Source organism: Staurois parvus, unplaced genomic scaffold (assembly GCF_062004578.1).
Source record: "Staurois parvus isolate SC_StPar_1 unplaced genomic scaffold, SC_StPar_1.0 ptg000448l, whole genome shotgun sequence".
Taxonomy (NCBI): Eukaryota; Metazoa; Chordata; class Amphibia; order Anura; family Ranidae; genus Staurois; species Staurois parvus.
Genome location: NW_028318244.1, coordinates 3521898 through 3543200, shown reverse-complemented (window position 1 = coordinate 3543200; position 21303 = coordinate 3521898). Strand labels below are relative to the sequence as shown.

General features: G+C 43.9%; 1 long non-coding RNA gene and 1 pseudogene across 1 annotated transcript in view; one reads left to right on the top strand and one right to left on the bottom strand.

Annotated features, from left to right (window-relative positions):
• LOC149453553 (uncharacterized) overlaps positions 1-5247 on the bottom strand; it is a 119620-nt gene extending 114373 nt beyond the window's left edge. The window contains exon 1 of the long non-coding RNA XR_016314669.1: positions 5119-5247. This is a non-coding gene — a long non-coding RNA (uncharacterized LOC149453553). The remainder of the gene's footprint in view (positions 1-5118) is intronic.
• Positions 5248-15714: 10467 nt separating this feature from the next.
• LOC149453552 (ras GTPase-activating-like protein IQGAP2) lies at positions 15715-17456 on the top strand (annotated as a pseudogene).
• Positions 17457-21303: the final 3847 nt, after the last annotated feature.

Sequence of the window (21303 nt, the reverse complement as noted above, 5' to 3'; positions counted from 1 at the left end):
TGGGGTGGTAGGAGCAGTGGCAGCTCCACCAGCAGCGGCTGCCTCAGTCTGCAGTCGATGATGAGTAGCTTTCTTCACCAGCGCAGTGAGGAAACTACTAACCAGCCGCAGCAGCAGCAGCATCAGGTGGACCTGGAGCAGGACCTCAAACAACAGGCTTGGGCCTACTTGGACAGCACCCTGCCAACCGAGGTAGACAATCCCCTTGACTACTGGGCAACGAAACTTGACCTTTGGCCCCAACTAGCTGAATTTGCCCTTGAAAGGCTGTCATGCCCGGCCAGTAGCGTGGCATCGGAGCGCGTGTTTAGTGCGGCAGGAGGTATTGTAACTCCGCGGAGGACACGACTGTCCACCCAAAGTGTTGAGAGACTCACGTTTGTGAAAATGAATCAGGCGTGGATTAGTCTGGATTTCAAACCACCAGTTCCTGACACAACTGACTAAATCCGCCATGAATCATGCCCCAAACATGTTATTTTTAACATAGGCCTCTGTATGGCCTTCAATTTAAGCTGCTTACGCTTCGCCACTCTGCCATGGGCCCCTGTACCGCCTCCTCTTGCTGCTGCCAGGTCCAGAGTGTGTCATGGGTCCCTGTACGGCCTCCCATTGCTGCTGACTTCATCGCCAGACTCTGCCATGTGCCACTTTCAGGTCTCCTTACACTGTTGGTGGGTTCCATTTTGTGATAGGGTGCTGTATGGCCTTCCATTGCTGCTGCCTCCACCGCCACCCTGCGCCATGTGCCTCTGTCGTCTGCTCACGCTGCTGACGGCTTCCGCTTTTTAACCGAGGCCTGTGTTTGGCTTCCGAATACTGCTGCATCCACCGCCACCCTGCGCCATGTGTCTCTGTCGTCTGCTCACGCTGCTGACGGCTTCCGCTTTTTAACCTAGGCCTGTGTATGGCTTCCGAATACTGCTGCCTCCACCGCCACCCTGCGCCATGTGCCTCTGTCGTCTGCTCACGCTGCTGCCAGGTCCATACTGATTCATGGCCCCCTGTACCGGCTCCTCATGAACGTGGTTCAGCGGGTTTGCATCACTTAACGTCAAATCGTTGACAAACGCTGGGACGTTCAGTGTTGTGCGCATTAAGCCAGACACCAAAGGGCAGCACAGACCTGTTATTACTCGCTCAAGCATGGCTGAACAAAACCAGTCTCTACCACAAATTGGACCCAGACCTGCCCAGGGTCTCGTAAGTAGATTGCACGGAGGAGTAGAGTTCGTTATTGGAATTAACTGTGAGGGACTTTTAAACCTAGGCCTGTGTATGGCCTTCAATTGAAGCTGCTTCTGCTCCGCCACTCTGCCATTGGACTCTTGATAGTCGTCTCCCCACGCTGCTGCTGGGGGGACTTTTTAACATAGGCCTCTGTATGGCCTTCAATTTTAGCTGCTTACGCTCCGCCACTCTGCCATGGGCCCCTGTACCGCCTCCTCATGCTGCTGCCAGGCCCGTAATCTGCCATGGGCCCCAGTACCGACTCCTCATGCTGCTGCCAGGCCCGTAATCTGTCATGGGCCCCTGTACCGCCTCCTCATGCTGCTGCCAGGTCCAGAGTGTGTCATGGGTCCCTGTACGGCCTCCCATTGCTGCTGTCTCCATCGCCACACTCTGCCATGTGCCACTTTCAGGTCTCCTCACACTGCTGGTGGGTTCCATTTTGTCATAGGGTGCTGTATGGCCTCCCATTGCTGCTACCTCCACCGCCACACTGTGGCTCCACACTCTGGTTTTGGCCCCGTGACTGCCCAAATGAGTGAAGTGTGCGGTGATTCTAAGATCGACGGCACTCATCTGCATGTCATACTGACTGACAGTATTATTTCTCTTCCCCAGCAGACTCCAAGGGCATTTAAATTAAAGGTACAGTGTTCTGCACTAATATAAAGGCTCTCTGAAGCCTAGAAACACCCTTTTTATAAGTTAAATTCGCAGCGAATATATTCGACTCGAATCAAATTTATTCCGCGAATTTGGCGAATCAGCCAAATCGAATTTTTGAATAATTCGCTCATCTCTAAAAGTGACCTTTCAAAAAAAAATTCCTTTTTAAAAAAATATCATTCATATTACAGTGTCCAAATAAAAGAAAAAGTCCTTTCTCCCCAATCAATTGTGAAAAAACAAATATCCAAGCAAAATGATGCTTCCACCAATCACCAGTGAAAAACCAACATCAACCGCACTCACCAGATGATGGTGAGTATTGCGCCTATTATGATGTTATGGACTCCTAGACCCCCTTTATAAGCTTTCAGGGCTCCTTCCCACCATATAGGATATAAGGTATTTTCTCCCACTCGCTCCTACCTTCTCCTCTCACCAAACTCCACAGCAGTGCAAGGGAAAAAATATATAAAAGTTTAATACTGCTAGTAAAAAATGCAATATTGGTAAAAATTGCCAGACCACTCACATTTGTGAAGATGAATAAAAACATCTATTTTATTGCCTCCATTGCCCCAAATGAGTTCCACTACTTCCACATCTCATACCAGAGACCTCACAGCCTGCTTGTAGCAAGGGATGACAGGATACAGCTCCAAAGATGGTCGCTTGGAACACACCGCTTGGCGTGCGTTCCACTCACCGGAAGTGACGCAGGACGTCAGGGCAGCAGACCGGAAGTGCGTCGACACGTTTTGCCCCACCCACAGGGCGTTCTCAAGACACACACCTCCAGTCTCAGGCCGCTTAAATAGCAATAAAAGGTCCCTCCCCTTCTCTTCCACAGGTCAATAAAGACAAATATGTAAACTACTAGCTGTCATCCCTTGCTCATACCCTGTGAGATTCCTTCAAAGCAGTGTTTCTCAACTCCAGTTCTCATGGACCCCCAACAGGTCATGTTTTCAGGATTTCCATTATTTTGCACAGGTGATTTGATCAGTTTCACTGCCTTAGTAATTACCACAGCTGTTTCATCTGAGGGAAATCCTGAAAACATGACCTGTTGGGAGTCCATGAGGACTGGAGTTGAGAAACACTGCTTCAAAGAGATATCAAATTGAATAGCTCAGATCTCTATCTACTCGTTAGTTCAACCCCACAAAACTTTATTATAAACTTGAACTAACCATGCCCAAACTCATAAGGAGACCCGAGACATGCAAATGAACTTAAAAACATATCACAAAAAATGATTACATATGTAAAGAGGAAAATCAAAATTAAAAAAGAAATAAAATGTAAATATATAATATACATTATAGTATGGATGTGTAAATATACATATTGAGGAAACAAATACCACAAAAGATAAAAACATAAAAAAAAAAAAAAAAATTTAAGAGAATATAAAAATAAAATTAAACATAAAACTAAAATAAAGAAAAAATAAAATAAAATAAGAAAATAAAATTAAAAATAAAATAAAAAAATAAAAATGTAAAATTAAATCAAAATCAGTATAAATAAATATTGTTCCCTCTATATATATACCCACCCAAAACAATTAAATTTCACTCAGATAAAGCTACCAGTTAGATAAATAACAATTAATGTCAATCTCTGCGTTTAACCCTTTAGGGATCAAAGTCCCCATCTGGTAGATCCATTTTGTTTAATTTTGAGAAATACTTTTAACCATATCACCCCCTCTCCATGGGGCATCCATCCTATCTATCCCACAGGATTTTAAAGATGTAGGATCCCTATTATGATAAACCCTAAAATATTTACATCTCCATTTAATATCTAAAAGGGAACAGGGAAAGGGATATAGATGCCAATTTGACCCACAAACAAGTGCAGAGGATGTACCTCTTCTCTCTGATACTCCTCAATCTGCTCCATAGTTTAAGGACCGGTTCACACTATTGCAGTGTGGGAAACCGCATGTGATTCGGACAGGAATCGCACTGTATTCCTGTTCAAATCACATGCCATTCTTTGCAGTCTTTCCCGCAGGAAAGGTGCATACCTTTTTTTTTTGCACTGAAATCAGGACTCATGGGTGTTCACAACTATGTGATCTGACTCACCCGAACCTGCAAACCTTTTTGGGGTGTCGTTCACTTAATATGTTGCTAAACCCCGGACCCTGCATTCACTATACCTGGTCTCCCACAGTACACTGAACATGGAAATGCAATAATTTTAGTAAAAATAAACTGCTAAATACGTTTACTCAACAGCATTTAGAGCGGTCTTGTGACTTCTATCAGCATCCAGCTGAGCACTGGTAATCTTGTAGTAGGAGTTTACATTCTCCTCTCACTGTCTTATGAGGCTACATGACTGATAGCCAGGGGCTACAACAATGACCTTTGACCCTCTGTCTGCACAGTGCTGATTGGCCTTGTGCCGATCACATGCACCCTCCCAAAAACAAAAACTCTCTAGCAATGCTCTGTGGAGCATGTGCAGAGCGTCTCCTAGGGCTTTGTACTATCAGAAGATGTTTTGGGGGTAGTGGGAGAAGGGGAGGATGAGAGAAGACAGGATCAAAGAGACTTTTTAAACAATGTGGAGGATTAACCCCTTAAGTTCCACAGTGAGTATAACCAGCATACTTTACTGCATATACAGACTGATTTTACTGTTGTGGGTTTAGTAACACTTTAACACAGACACCTGCAGTGGTTCGCATAAACGGAGTGTGACTCTGATGTGGTGCGGGAAATTAAAATAATTCCCTGCAAATCCCGCACCACATCAGTGTGAACCAGCACTAAAATAACTATATTATTGGTGTCATTAGGAAAAAAAAGCTCCATCACTGGTGTCACTGGAGTAAAATAGGGCCTATATCAGTGTCAAAGGTTCAAAATACGTCTCAGATTGCTGGTGCCAGAAGGATAAAACAAACCCCATCATTGGTGTCAACTGGATAAAATAATTAGAAATATAAATTTCTATCACAACCCCATTTGTGATGTCCGGCTACATAAAGAAAACTAGTGGAGCCACCACATCTATGGACTGGCAAGCTGCAATATATTACATTTCTCTTCACTTTATAGAATGTGGACTAAAACATTAGAGATGGCACACAGAAGCCCCATGCAATCACTACACAGATGTCACATATTATGGGATGCCAGTTTCATCAAGCCACAGTATCATCAAGTATCATCAAGTCCAATGATAAATCTAGAAACTCACCATAACTGATGTGCTCAGCACTCCGCCAGCTTCAAGACTTGTGCTCTATACGGTGACTTGCACTTTATGAATCTGAGCGTCAGTGGGGAACCACGGCCTCTTCTCTGCTGGAAGAAAAAAAATGCACAAGGTAAGCATGCCATAGTGGGCAAATACTGTATACTGCTTATGGAAAAAGTTCCTGGGAAGCCCAGCGCTCCTCAGCTTTAACCCCTTAACGCAGGCGCCTCCTGGCTCTTTAAGAGGCTTCTAATCATGTGACCACGATGATTGGCTGTCACAGCGGTCACATGATCAGAAAGCTCCGGATCGCAAGTAGAGATTGGCAGCGCGGACAGCGACATACAGGTACATTGCTGGTCCGCAAATGGTAAACCTATCACATACAGCTTTATACAAATCTTCTGTTTTTGTCATTTGCATACCCTGTTGGCTATGCTGCACACATGAAGGAAACATACGAACACATGGAACTCTTGCTGAAGCACATCCGGTACACCAAGTACAACTGGAATATCTGTGGTAGTGGCTCTGCTGCTTGGAATGCAGCTCACGTGTACCATGTACTGTTGCTACGTAGGCGAATGGGACAGCCATGCAATATGCTATGCTTCAGCCTTGCTACAGGTGTAGGCCACTACTGAAGCCTGGTTGAAAAACTCCCAGAGATGGCATCATCCCATCCTTTCCTGTTGCTAGGATGTTGCTAAGACACTTCCAGCCGTTACTGCTCACACCCACCATCACAGGAGCTCTCAAACATCCGGAGCAGGCATCCTCCAACAAGTTCCATCATGCCTCTACAAGTCATAGCTGTAACTGTCAATTTTGCAATGTCTTATGGGAAATATAGTACAACAGCTAGAGAGCCGCAGGTTGCCTACCCCAGGTGTAGATGGTGACCCGTGGAGCACTTGAGTATCTTGGGGTTGCTATTGGAGACTTCAGAACTGTGACAAGAGACTGCTTTTCACCTTGGAGGCTTTGTGTACATGAACTGGAGTCGCATCATTGCGGTGCAGAGCCATAGGAGATATACAGTCCATGTGGAGCGCTCACACCTCTTCTGAATGATGATTATAGAAGGCCATAAAATAATAATAATCCCATACCCTGTCCAGTCCCATTCCAAGGAACAAACAGTAACTGCTCCTCTGTACTACAACAAAATGGCTGTCACACTTTTGTTGCCATGGTTACAAAGAGGGCTCACACTGGGCCTGTATGTTACTGGCCTGACCGCTAAACATGAAGATGTCTCCATTGTTATTGATAGGAGACAGGATATACCACAGTACTGACTGCACAGCACACGCCATGATACCTCACACCTCACTATACCGTATAATACCTCCCAAAGATATACAGGCCACACACAGCGCTGACATCGCTCCTTCTCACTGCTTACCAATGAATAATCATCATATAATGCCATACAACAATGAGAAACCCACACCAAGTGCCCGTCCCAGGGGACAACCTGTCTCCAGCAACAGACTCTCTGTACTACAACAAAATGGCTGCCAACCTCCTATTGTCATAGTTACACAAGAGGGTTCCCACTGGGCCTGTATGTATGGGCCGGACTACTAAATATTGGGGCGTCACCAGGAGAGGGGATGTACCTCAGTACTGACTGCACCATATATGTCATCATGCCTCACACCTCATACCTCACTATATCAGATTATAGCCCAGTGAGAACATCTCATTATACCTCACACCTCATTGTACCACATATACCTTCCACCTCATTATACCTCACATATAATACCTCACACCTCATTGTACCTCATATAATACCTTCCACCTCATTATACCTCACACCTCATTGTACCACATATAATACCTCACACCTCATTGTACCACATATAATACCTTCCACCTCATTATACCTCACACCTCATACCTCACTATATCATATTATAGCCCCATGAGAACATCTCATTATACCTCACACCTCATTGTACCACATATAATACCTTCCACCTCATTATACCTCACATATAATACCTCACACCTCATTGTACCTCATATAATACCTTCCACCTCATTATACCTCACACCTCATTGTGCCACAAATAATACCTCACACCTCACTGTACCACATATAATACCTTCCACCTCATTATACCTCACATATAATACCTTGTACCTCATATAATACCTCACACACAATACCTCACACCTCACTGTACCTAATTATACCTCATATAATACCTCACACTTCATTATAACCTCATATAATACCTCACATCTCGTTATATCTCACATAATACCTCACACCTCATTATACCTCACATAATACCTCACACCTCATTATACCTCACATAATACCTCACACCTCATTATACCTCACACCTCATTATACCTCACATAATACCTCACACCTCATTCCCTGACCTTAGGTCAGACTCTTCTTCATCCAATTACATACTTCAGAACAGACCCTCATTCATCCCATTACAAACCTCAGATCAGACCCTCATTCATCCAATTACATACCTCAGATTAGACCATCCTTCATCCAATTACATACCTCAGATCATACCCTTCTTCATCCAATTACAGACCTCAGATCAGACCCTCCTTCACCCAATTACAAACCTCAGATCATACCCTTCTTCATCCAATTACAGACCTCAGATCAGACCCTCCTTTATTCAATCCTTTTCCAGTAAAAGACCCAAAATCAGACTCCTAATTCATTATCTTGCTATGTCAGACTTCAGCCAAGGAAGGTCCTTCAAATTCTTTAGATCCAAGAGGCCATAACAGGTCTCTTCTTCCTGATAAGGAGAATTAAGAAATCCTTTTCCATCTAGTTCCAATCATAAGACTTAGAGCAGACCCTTCTCCATATTTGTTCAATACCAAACTTCACGTTACTGCCAACTTAACTCAAGATCCTAGTCTGTTCTCCTCCCCCAGCTTCAACCTCAGACATGACCTATCTTTCAGACTTCATTAACTACCTGCCGACCGCAGATAGCCGAATGACGGCTGCACTGCGGCCGGCCAGTTCTGAGTGGACGCCATATGACGTCCCCCCAGAACGCGCTCTCCTGCGCGCCCCAGGGGCCACGCACCCGGCGATCTCCGTGATCGCTGTGTCCTACGGACACAGCTGATCACGTGATGTGGTAAAAGGCCAATCACAGCGGCCTTTTACCACCTGATCAGCGGTGTCCAATGACACGCTGATCAGAGGGAAATGCAAGTGCCGGTTCTCGACTGCACTTTCCTCACGCTGTCAGATCGTGAGGAAAGTACTGCCGAGAACCGGCAGTTGTCAGAGCGGGGATCGGCACCGATCATCAGGGCACTGATGATCAGTGCCCTGATGATCGGTGCCCAGCAGTGCCACCCGCAAGTTCCGCCTACCTGTGCCCAGCAGTGCACCCACTAGCTCCGCCCACCTGTGCCCAGCAGATCACCCACCTGTGCCCAGCAGTGCACCCACCTGTGCCACTCTGCAGTGCCACCTACCTGTGCCCAGAAGTGCCACCTACATGTGCCCAGCAGTGCCACCCACCTGTGCCCACCCACCTGTGCCCACCAGTGCCACCCACCTGTGCCCACCCACCACTGCCACCCACCAGTGCAGCCCAGCAGTGCTGCCAGTCAGTGCCACCGGTCAGTGCCCAGGGGTTGTGCCAGTCAGTGCCCAGCAGTGATGCCAGTCAGTGTCGTCTATCAGTACCCATCATCAGTGTCACCTATCAGTGCCGCCTATCAGTGCTGCATATTAGTGCCGCCTATCCGTGACACCTCATTAGTGCTGTCTATCAGTGCCGCCTATCCGTGCCACTTCATTAGTACTGCCTATCAGTGCCCTTTAGTGCTGCCTATCAGTGCCCATCAGTGCCGCCTATCAGTGCCCATCAGTGCCGCCTCATCAACGCACATCAGTGAAGGAGAAAAAATGCCTGTTTGAAAAATTTTATCATAGAAACAAAGAAAATTTTTTTATTTATAGCGCAAAAAGTAAAGCGCCCAGTGGCGATTAAATACCACCAAAAGAAAGCTCTATTTGTGAGAAAAAAATGATCAAAATTTCATATGGGTACAATGTTGCATGACCGCGCAATTGTCAATCAAAGTGCGGCAGCGCTGAAAGCTGAAAATTGGCCTGGTAAATAAGGGGGTATAAGTGCCTGGTAGGCAAGTGGTTAAGCTCTTGGTCTGTTTTTTCCCCCTAACTGCAACCTTAGACTGCACTTATCTTTCATCCACCTTCACTTGCCAGCTTCATGTAAGGTCCTGGTCTGTTCTCCTTCCCCAAATGCAACCTACTGTTGCATATGTACTGATGCATAAAGAGTCAGAGGCATTGAGCACACTTTAAAGTACTGCACATGTCTGGCTGTACAGTAGCTGCATGCTCTGTAGGTTGGCACACTCTAGGCGAGTAAAAGATTGTCTCTTTGACACCTAGCCTGACAGGACCTCTTCATCAGATGATAAAAAGAACCATCTGCAATTTGGTGTATAGTAATAAATTGGATATGTGTGTTAGGTGGTTTCCCATCGCTATACACCATGACTTCACCAGCCAGCGTACCTCTGTTACCTCACTGCCAGTAACAGAATGAGATCCCACCAGACACAGAGCGCAGATCTCATGTGTATCCTGTTGTAACTCCTTCACTCTCATACCATATGGCTAGGTTGAAGGTCTCCATAATGCTGGTCTGGCCCACTTGCTATGGGAGGGGGACCGCTAGGGAGGGACCCACAGCAGCAACCCACTTACTACTGTAGAACACCTCACCTTATCTAGGTAACACGCCTCGATTGGTTGCCATGTGTCATGCATATCACATCCCTCTGCGAATGAGTGACGCGGTCGGGCGAGCGCTAGCTGTCAAAGCAGGGGTTTGAGGGCTGGTCCTTTCATTCATAACATGTTACATCCTCAACATGAGTGTAACATGTAACATGGTGTGAAAAGTGAACTTATCCTTTAATATACAAAGTATAAGTTGTATTAATTTTTCCTTTGTTTAGTTTTCCTATTGATTGAAATAGCGATTTGTATGTAATATTGTATGTTTACACTGACTATTGAATATTAATGATCAATGATTTGATATCACAGCTTACCTCTGCCTACCTGATGAAGCTGATAACAAAACACATGGAATTACAACACTCCCTTCCTGCCCATTGAAGAAGGTTGATGCAGCAGTTGCTATCTTTGAGCTGAGTTATGTAAAAGGACTAATAGGCCAGATGCTATCTTATCTATGTAAATATATATGGTAACAGGAATTGTAATTGTAATATGATAAGGAGCTTTGACTTACAGAGGTACAGTATATATACAGAATATATATAACCCATGTAATGAAATGTATTTGTTGCAAGCAATTTTATGGAAATTGTGCTTTTATTAACATTTATTGAATACAAAAAATTAAACATAAAAAAAATCAGCTACCAAAAAAAGGGACCATGAAGGAGTTAAAGAGGCACTGTGTTTGCACCCATTCATGATCCCTCTAGACAAGTCTTTGGCAGGGTGTTATGTGACTGAAATGCATTGACATTATTCAAACCCATTTGAATGATCTCTCTACTGGGAATTACCAAAGGGCAGCATTGCAAAATTTTATCTTCCAGTTTTAATCCCAACAAATCTTTTTTAGTAAATTTGACTTCTTTTTTTTTACTTCATTGCTGAGTTATTCATTTTTTTTGCTATTCTCTAGCTTACATTAATGATCAGTGAAGAGTTTCCTTACGTTGATGGTTACTGAAAAGCTCACTTAATCTGGCGGTAAGCAGAAAAGGGACTCTTTAAACAGGTGGTCAGTGGGAGAAGGTCCACCTTACCTGTGATTAGTGGAAAGAATGTACCTTACATTGGTCCTCAATAGGAAGAATGCCCCCTTAAAGATAGCTAAAAAGATCATTGGTGTCAGCGGTTACTCTTTTCTCAAGGAATATCTAGCAACCTCTGGAGGACCCCTAGGGTTTTATAGAACCCTAGCTCAGAAAGACTGGTCTATACTATTCCTTCACATACCTATGCCCCCCACAATTGCCCTAGACCCCCTACACCTGTTTCCCTTCCCCCTCCACTCTCTATTCCCTCCTTTCATAATCACTCCCAACAACATTCCTTTTCCGTACTCTGCCCGACCTCTTCCCTTTTTCTCCCCTCAAAATCCTTAGATCTTCATGGTATGCCATACAAATTGACAACATTATGTGATACAAAAAAAGGCTTATGCTTTGTTTGGGGGGTCAGACAAGGAAGAAGGAACGCTTGGATTTTTTTAATCACATTTATTGGTTTAAGGGACATGCAACGTATGTGCCAACCATGACTTGTATACTAACATTCTTGCCTTCTATGTTCCTATGGCAATAAAGATAAATGATATAGAAAACAGAACAGATATATCTTCCCTTTTAGTCTTGGTGACAAGGGTTTTACCAGACAAGAAGTGCAACAACCACTGTTCTAGCCTTTACTAACTTCTTTAAAAAAAAAAAAAAAGCTCTTTTATTCACTGTAGCTGTTCCAGATTTTACCTCATTTCCTATCTGATGAAACCCATGTCAGCAAGAAAGGAAGGACATCTGTATGGAGCCCCGGATAGCCAGTGCCAAATTACTGCACTTCTAAGGGGCTTGATTTGATAGTGAAGAGCCTGATAGGGATACATTTGTGGTAATATGGTCCTCTAAGCTCTGCATGATAGAGGAATACCCACTATACGTGAGGACCCTGCACAACCCATACCAGGCTTGAAAACATCTAGAAAATGTATGCTAAATAAAAAGCTTAAAATACACACAGGGGCATCTACAGAGGGGTCACTGAGGGAGACCCTGAAGCCCAGGGTTGGTCTGCGAGGCCCAAGAACTGACTCTCTATACCAACACTAAGCATGCTAAAGACCCCTAAGGCCTGATTTGAGAAGTGGAATTGTCATTTTAGCCCCAGAAGCTTACTATCTATTGTCACAGTCAGTGGAGTTAACGCTGTTTAATAAAAGACAGACCTTTTTATGAAAAGCGTTGTTGCAGTTTAGGCTCAGGAGCTGACTGTCTATGTACATAGTGTTCAACCTGCTGTCTATGGATACTTATTGTGAGGCCATCGGGCCCCCACAGCCAGTGTTTTCCTTGCCTAGGTGTTCTCCGTGTATTGTAACCATGGCCCAGTTGTTCCCATTGTATTGCATATTAAAGCGGTATTAAGCCCAAAACCAAAAATGTAATATATTGCAGATTACCAATACTTAGATGATAGTTTTCTTTTCTGAAAGGAATGAGATAGGAGGCACAGAAGACAGCACCAGTTTGTTGGAGGTAGGGGAGTGTTACATGTATTAGCAGATTTAGATACATTAACAAATTGAATCCAAACTCCAGCTCACACTTTATAATCATTTACAGCAGTTTTTTTTAATTTTGGGAAACCCAAGCTTCTCAAGCATCACTCCCTCTGTGATGTGAGTGTTGTCTTACCCCCCTCCCCCCTTCTTTGCTTTTGCTGTGCCTTACCTCTAGCGTTATTTTTTCCCATCTCTTCTAACATTCTGATGAAACTTTGTGATTTGTATAGTACTGCTTGGACCTTGAAGAAGGGGACACTCCCTGAAAGCTTGTCTTCAAAATTGTATGTTAGTGCAAATACAAAAAGTATCACGGACAGTACTCAATTGTTTCTGTCGCAAATGCACTAACAGGGCTACAATCACCTCAAGCAACATGAATAAATAAAAGCTGATTATTTTAATCACCCGTCAGTAGAACTACAGGCATCCCTTTTTTTAATTTTGGATAGAGTAAGGGAGGGGTTATAACCTGTCAGAATTTTTTTTTCGCCATCTGTGCCTTTCCCTTCACTTCTTGTCCCATAGCCAAAGAGGAAGCGAGAAGAAATCCCAGCAAATTAACAGAATTCCTTGGAGACTCTAGTGTCCCCATTGGAAGATTTCCCCCCTATTACTTTTCTGGGTACAACCCAAAATGTAGGATTTTCTTTTACTTTCAGTGATAATGGTAATCAGGACAAATAGAGAGGGCAAATCTCCCTAACGGAGACACAGACAGCAATAAAATCTGACAGGGGTTTTAATCCCTCTCCACTCTATCCATAACTAGAAAAAAAGGTTTGCCTCCAGTTATACTTTAAATGGTTTGCCTCATCCATGTACACTGCAACAATCTGCTGGAGAGCTTCCTGTTTACATTAAATATACTGTAGATTGATGTGTGTATAGAATATAAGCATACTATCCTGGTGTATTAATTCTGTGAATTAAACCTCCAGTGTCCCCTCTGAAAGGCAGACAACATCATCACCCAACAAGCTATCTAAACATGGCTCTGGACTTGCATTAGTACGGGTAGCACTGTTTATAAAGGTGTGTTGCCCATCCCCCATACCATGCCTCAGCAGCAGGTTGAAGTCTCTAAATTTGAAAAAAAAATGACTGTTATTTTCAGTTGAATCCACTGAGATTTGAAAATTACAGTTCCACAGCTAAAGGTGGGGGATGGAAACCGCCTAACAACCCCCCCCCCCCACCAGCCCTACCCCAAGACAAACTGCTGTAAATTAACATTTGGTTGATTTATTGATTTCAACAATTTCTCCTATTAAAAAAGCCTGATTTTACACCACTCTACGGGCTTCATTCACAAAGCTAACACACTAAGACACAAATGTTTATTTTATATATAAAATATTACAGTCAAGTTTAAATATTACATGTGAGCACAATTAATATATGTATTCAGGGGTTTGTGAATTAATCCCATTAGTATTCCTGATAATTACAGAGCATAACCCCTTATGTAACATATTACTGGGCTCCTTAGACCAGAGTTCTTTGTTCAAAACAAGATCTAAAAATAGCAACCAATCAGCTGTGCTCACTGTGGTCATGTGACCTCTGTGGTCATGGACCTCTGTGTGATGTCACAGTGTAGCAGGCAGACACTTTCTGTCTTCCGTGGTGAGCAGTACTGTACTAGACTGCTAAAGGCGTTTTCTTCAAATATCTTGTTTATATTTGCACTAATGTGCTCCAATTTAAACATTTCTCATCAAATGACCACTGTTGAATCTCAGCGAAAAAGTAAGAAACTTTGTCTACATTTTTTTCCCATATTTTGAACAAAAACATGTTTTTCTCATTCACCTCTACCTACAAGTACTGTGCACACACATTCATAACACAGGCAGTGACAAAGTCAGCTCCTCTCCCTATTCTTTTCTATTGAGAGCTGAATCTTGGCAGCCATCCAGCCCTCTAATAGAAACACAGCAGGTGCTGCCCCCTAATGGGAACACAAGGCAGGTGCTGTAACATCTTTGTTGTTTGGTAATAATGACTTCACATTATATACAGCTAGAGGGGTTAGGGTGGGCTTGTTTTAAAGCTCCCTTACTGCTTGTTAAATTATAGGAATACTTTAATGTCCATAGTCTGGGCACAGATGCTCTTTAGGCTTACATGTATTTATTGTTTGTCATTGACGCCATATACTTGTTTTACGTTGTGTACATACAGCCGGATAATATGTGACAGATCTGCATATGTAGCAGAATGGTATATAGTGTAGAATTGGTTCTCAACATTATAACTTTATTATGCCTAGTGTGGACAGGCTTTGGATTAAACTGTTACCTGAGCAATTTTAAAGTCAGAATGGATATATCTTACATGGTAGGTGAATATCCCCTCATTTTTTTTAAGTGGGCCCTTTAAGGACCAATCCAAGATTAATGAATGGTGAAAAAGAAATAGGAAGAGAAGGAGGGGGTTATCGGGTGTGGGAAGGTTGTGGTAATGTTCCCAAGCCACTGCTCTGTGTGTCCATTCACACACAGAGCTGCAGTTTGGCCCTGCCCCCTCTCTCACCTCATTGGCTGACTGGCTGTGATCGACAGCAGTGAGAGCCAGTGGCTCCTGCTTGCTGTCTTAGCCAATGAGGAGGCAGAGACCTTGGACAATGAGGCTGTCTTGCACATTGCTGGATTGCGATAGGGCTCAGGTAAGTATTTGGGGGGGGGGGGGGGAGCTGGGGGGCACTGCTGCACACAGAAGGTTTTTTGCCTTCATGCATAGAATGCATGAAGGTGACAAACCTTGAGCCTTTACAACCACTTCAAGTCAGCCTTTTTTTAATGTGCTGCCAAAGAGGCTCAATTTCTGTTTATTTCCATGTGGCTGAAGACAAGCCAGCTAGGGTCACAATAATGACAGTGCTTTGGGACAAACATTTTGGTGTCTAATGCCCAGAAAGTCACACTATACAGTATATATTCACAATTTTGTTTTCTTAGTTTTAGACAAAGTGAGGAAAGGTTAGAACACAATTAAAACCATTTTCTTTTATTTTACAGGTTTTACAACTATGGAGAATGAGGTTATGTCATCCCTTGTAGAAATACGCTCAATTGTTGGGAGCAACCACGCTGGAAAGCTTTCCAAGAAGTTGCTCCGAAGCAAAAGATTATCAGTTAGTTCCAGTCTAAAGGATTCCCATTCCTTGGACTCCTCCTTGGATATCCTTTCTCCCCAAGAGGTATTGATAAATTACCTAGAAGGTGAAGTTTCCACTAAAATGAATGCCATCCAAACACTAAAAGAGGAGTTGAATACCTTGGACAAGAAAATATCAATTCTTGTGAATGGGAAACGGACACTAGAAAGCCTTGTGTCCCGATTTCCAAAACTAAAGCTGGACAACAGAATGGACATTGAAGATGCGATGTCCATTGACAGACAACGCATGCTTGAACTGAGCAGGAAGACACAGAGGTTGGAACCCTATCAGTACCTCTTCTATCATCTACAGACCCAACCAAAGTACCTGTTCAAGCTCATCTGTCGAATGTCAGTACATGACTATACCATTCTTGAAGAAAGGCTTCTTCCCGGACTCTACAATCATGCCTCAACTCCAAGAGAGGAATATCATTTTGTCAAGTTTTTGGGAAATGCTATTCAGTATGAGTTTGAGAAAAAATGTACTCATATCAAGGATATAGTGGAAGGAAAATTAATTAGCATTGAGACTGCCTTCAGCTTTTACAGGCAGGCTGCAAAATGTGATGTCCTCCACAACAAGCTCACTAAAGTGATAGATAGGATATTTCACTTAAATCACAGATTATTGGAAAGACCTTCTCTCACTCCTTACATGGCAGACCTAGTCTTAAATGCAATATTCTCAGATGTGCACAGTATACCTTATGGAATAAGGTATGTGACAAGAGTCCTAAGACAAGCCCTGCATAAAAAGTTCCCCCAGGCAAGTGCAGATGAAGTCTTTGAGACTCTTAGCCTTTTCATGTACCAGTATTTCCAGCCAGCTATAGCAGCTCCAGATGACTTTGGAATAATGAAATTTAAGATGTCAACAGAATCAGGGCAAAAAGAGAACTTCATGATCGTGGCTGTGCTTGTCGGCCACACATTAATTAATAGCCATTTCCCCAAGGAAAATGCTGGAGCTTCAATCAAGAATGACTATATAATCAAAAACCATCCACGTTTCAGGAGCATGTTTGAGGAGGTTTTTAATGTTCCAGAACCAGAGGAAGAATTTGGCTTCAATGAATATTCTGACATGATTTCCCTAAAGAATCCAGTGATAGAGCTTCATGCAATGGACATTGTAAGCACACATAAGCTGCTTTCAAAATATGAAAAAGTGGTCATCCCAAACCAACAAGACAGTCTTTATCAAATTTTCAAGGATCTTGGACCAGTTCCTAAGGTTAAAGATCTTCTTTTTTATGAGAATGCAGCTGCTGCTAACAGAGGTGGAGACTTGACAGCAACTAAAGTCTGCCTCTCCTTAGGCAGCAAATATATTCCACAAAAAGAGAAAAATTTGACAAACCCAAAGGCTTTACAGGATGCTGGGCTTTCAAAAGCAATGGACTCCCAAGATATCCTGAACAATACTGACATGGATGTCACAAAGGAAAATGAATTTCAGCTGCAGCAACAAGCTGAAATAACGAAGCTCAGCCAAGCAGTGGATGCCCTTAACGTCAGCTTCAAATATTACCAGGACAAGGTAAACCAATATCAAAGGTTCTGGAACAGTTGCCTAGAAAACCTAGTGGGCCAAATGTCATCCAATATTGACATGAACAAAAAGATGCAGAAGGAGACGGAGAAGCAAGATGACATTAAGATTTTGGGGCTGAAGGAAGAGAGGAAAGAAAAGGAGAATAAGCAAACTAGGAAGAAGAGGACCTGGCTTCATAAATTGTTCAGCCCTAAGTCACCCACTAGCATCAAAAAGGTCAAATATACTGCAGAAAAACTGCACTACAAAGGTGTCATTGTTGACACAACAGGTAAGGAGACCAAAGAGCTGGAGAGACAACCGCTGACAATAGAATTTGCAGATGACCACCAAATTAAAGTCAGCATCGGCAAAAAGTTTGTTCTCCTTCCCATTGCTGACATCCTAAACCTCCATTACAGCAGAACACCAATCATGGAGTTATTCTGCTATCGGGTTGATGTCAGCATGTTGTTGTTTTTAGTGTACAGCAAGCTTTATGTCAGAACAACACATAACGCACTGTATCAAGAAATAACACCATAGGTTGTTGATTCAGGGAGCATTCGATGGCCCTAGGGCGGGTTCAGCAAGACGCTGATTGCAATCTACCACTCGACTGCGGGCAGCCGACAGATAGATCGTTATCTCTGCCCTGCTTCCCCCAGCCGCTGCTGCTCTCATGTTTACTGCAGAGCGGAGAGCGAGCATAGTGATGGATGGAGGGCGGAGCTCCCTCAGTAACCTTTCAAATTAACCAGCAGGTGATTGGTTGCTAGGCGGGCCTAGAGAGAGAGGGGGAGAGAGAGAGAGGGAAGAGAAAAGAGGGGGAGAGAGAGAGAGAGGGGGGGGGGAGAACAGAGGGGGAGAGAGAGGGGGGAGATGTGCTGTGTGGGGAAGAGGAGATCTCCTAAAGTGGAGTTCCACTCAAAAGTGGAAGCTCCACTTATTTGCCTCCTCCTTCCCCCTCCACTGTCATATTTGGCACCATTTGGAGGGGAGGGAGGAGCGGATACCTGTTTGTGACAGGTACCCGCTCCCACTTCCGGCTCAGTTTGCCACAGCGAAGTGAGCCGGAAGTTCGGCCCCCTCCTCCCTCTTAGTCTCCTGGCAACTTTCACAGATCCCAGAAGACTGCCGGAGCAATTAGTACGCGACTTGCGCTTGCGCAGTGGGCACCAGGCTGTGAAGCTGTCATAGTTTGGTGCCCACAGTTTAGATGCTGGCGCCATGGAGGACAGAAGGAGAGAAGGGACTGCGTGTGTGAGAACGTGGCTGGACTCTGGGACAGGTAAGGGTGTGTTTATTAAAAGTCAGCAGCTGCAGTTTTTGTAGGCTGTTGACTTTTAATAATCACAAAAATGTCTGGAACTCCGCTTTAAGGGCTCTGCCAACAGGGACCCAGTCCTCAACTCTCACTGTCTTCCGCCATGCTGACTCCTGTACCCTGCCGGTACCGATCACTCACTGTGTTTATTTAGAGAAACCTGCCTTCATGGTGGGTCACAGTGGGACTTTAATTCCGCTTTAACAAGCCATGCTACCTAATGTCATTGACCATATTTGGTCAATGACTTCACTCGGAGATACCCGCTGGATTGTTTACTACATGAAACAAGCCAGCGGGAGGGGAAGTCACTCATTTAGTGGCAGTAGTGATACCACCACCAACTGATACAAAGTTTGGCTACAGAAATAAGAAATAACACCATAGGTTGTCGATCCAGGGAGCATCCGATCGTCTTAGGACAGGGTTCGGCAAGCTGACAATTGTAATCTACCGACAGCTGGATTGTGAACACGGCTCTGCTTCTCCCCAGCCTCAGCCACTCTCTTGTCCACTACAGAGCGGAGAGTGGGAGGCAGCATAGTGCTGGATGGAGGTCAGAGTTCCTTAGTTAACCTTTCGAATTAAGCAACAGGTGATTGGTTGCTAGGTGGTACCACCACTAACTGATGCAAATTTGCAAAGGTCCCAATTGAAAGAGGAGACCGGGACCTTTCCCTGAGTACTGGACATGTGTGCTGGGAGCTCGCAGGGCACGCGCTCTCAGCACATATGTTCTTTTTTAATAGAACGCAAATGTGCGGGCGCTCGGCGTCTACAAAACAGGTTAAGCTACAAAACACTGAAGTGTGAATGCAGCCTCAGGCTCCTGCACACAATACCTGCAGGTCTGTGCTTACTATAAGGTTAGGCACCAAAGAAATGTCTCTATGAGTATGACACTCCTCCTATACCAACATTATTGCGCCAATATAACAGAGAGTGGATATAATTAATAGGTGCTGCTATTAATAAAAAACTGTAAATAATAATAAGTTGTGATAAACAAAATAACCACAAATAATAGCGCAATCCTAAATTGAATCAATAAATTAATTTGCACAAATATATATAACCACCACCAAATATGTGCAAATTAATAGTGCAATAACATAAATAAGGGATCTCAATATAGTCCATTCAAAAAAGTCCATATATCAATGATCCTCAATCAATGAAGTACTGAGATCCTCCTTCATCAAATGTGATATTCAGTGCTCAGAACACCCCATCAAAATGCACACTCACCATGTGCTAGTAATTAACCAGCATATTAGTATATATTCACCAAAAAGACTCCAAAAGAAGATCCTCATGTGTTGGTAATCAATCAGCATATCAATATATATCCGGTATTCCACCAAACAAACTCCAAAGGAAGATCCTCTCATATCCAAATTAGCACATGTGGGTAAAGAAAGAACTCGCCAGTGTAATATTATCCAACAAATTTATTGTAAAAAAAACCCCCTTAAAATCACACTCACAATAAGTAAGAAAAAAGCATTTGATACATCAGGGCACAGAGCCCTGTATCCAGTGTCTCACCTGCCTGCCTGCACTCAAAATGGTGGTAGTACGATCACGTGATCCGGACACGTGCGTCGGAGTGCGTGGTGACGTCACCGCTAGCCACACCCTCTGTGCTTATACCAGTGTTTCTCAACTCCAGTCCTCATGGACCCCCAGCAGGTCATGTTTTCAGGATTTCCCTCAGATGAAACAGCTGTGGTAATTACTAAGGCAGTGAAACTGATCAAATCACCTGTGCAAAATAATGGAAATCCTGAAAACATGACCTGTTGGGGGTCCATGAGGACTGGAGATGAGAAACACTGGCTTATACCAACGTACGGGCGTTCAGTTGCAGAGCTGTAGGCAGTGTAAATGGACTATGAGCGAACTGATCAGCATGTTCGCAGTCTTTTCAAACCACAAGTCGAACTGCCTTTGTGGATCATTAATTCATTAATTCACAGATCTCTGCCCACTGCACAGCCACACCATTTAAAAAATTTGGCAGCAGGTACACGGAGAAGAACCCACAGCTGCTGTCACAGAGAAGGGGGCTTTGGTACAGGTTCAATAGGTGCATGCAGGGGTGGACTGACAACTCATGGGGACCCCAGGCAATAAGGGATCATGGGGACCCTGTGTCCTTGCCCAAACTCAAAAAAGCCTATGAAAAAGGTACCAGGGGCATCTCATGGGGCCCCCTACTGACCCCGGGCCCTCGGGCAGTGCCCAAGTTTCCAAATGTTCAGTCCGCCCCTGGGTGCATGTTACGTGTTACACCCATGTTTAGGGTGTAAAATGTAACATGCTACTAAAGGTGAATTTAGCCTTTAAAACCATTGACACTGTGTGGCCCCCACTGCCTGCGGTTTTTCTTTTTTTCAAATTATAAACAAGCTGGCCAGCAAAATATTTGGTGAATGACTTCAGCCAATATCACTGACTGGTCTGGACATCCCAGTAGGAGGGGATTGTTGGCGCAGGTCGTCACGTTTATATTGGCGAGTCGTCGTTCATTGCGATTGATATTGGATCTACTTCGCTGGACAACGTAACTGATGCTGGATTTACACCGTGGGACATATTCATTGACCATCGGTGTGCGATGTCGTGTTTGTGTTGGCGAGTCGGCCGGGCATTGCTCATTGTGACTGACACTAGATTTAAATTAAATCGCTGGACAGTGTAATTGATGATGGATTTACACTGTGGGGCATGTTTTTTAATGGCAGAGTGAATAGTTGTGCTTCTATCAGAGGGTAGTAGGGTGTTGTTCATTGTGATTACAT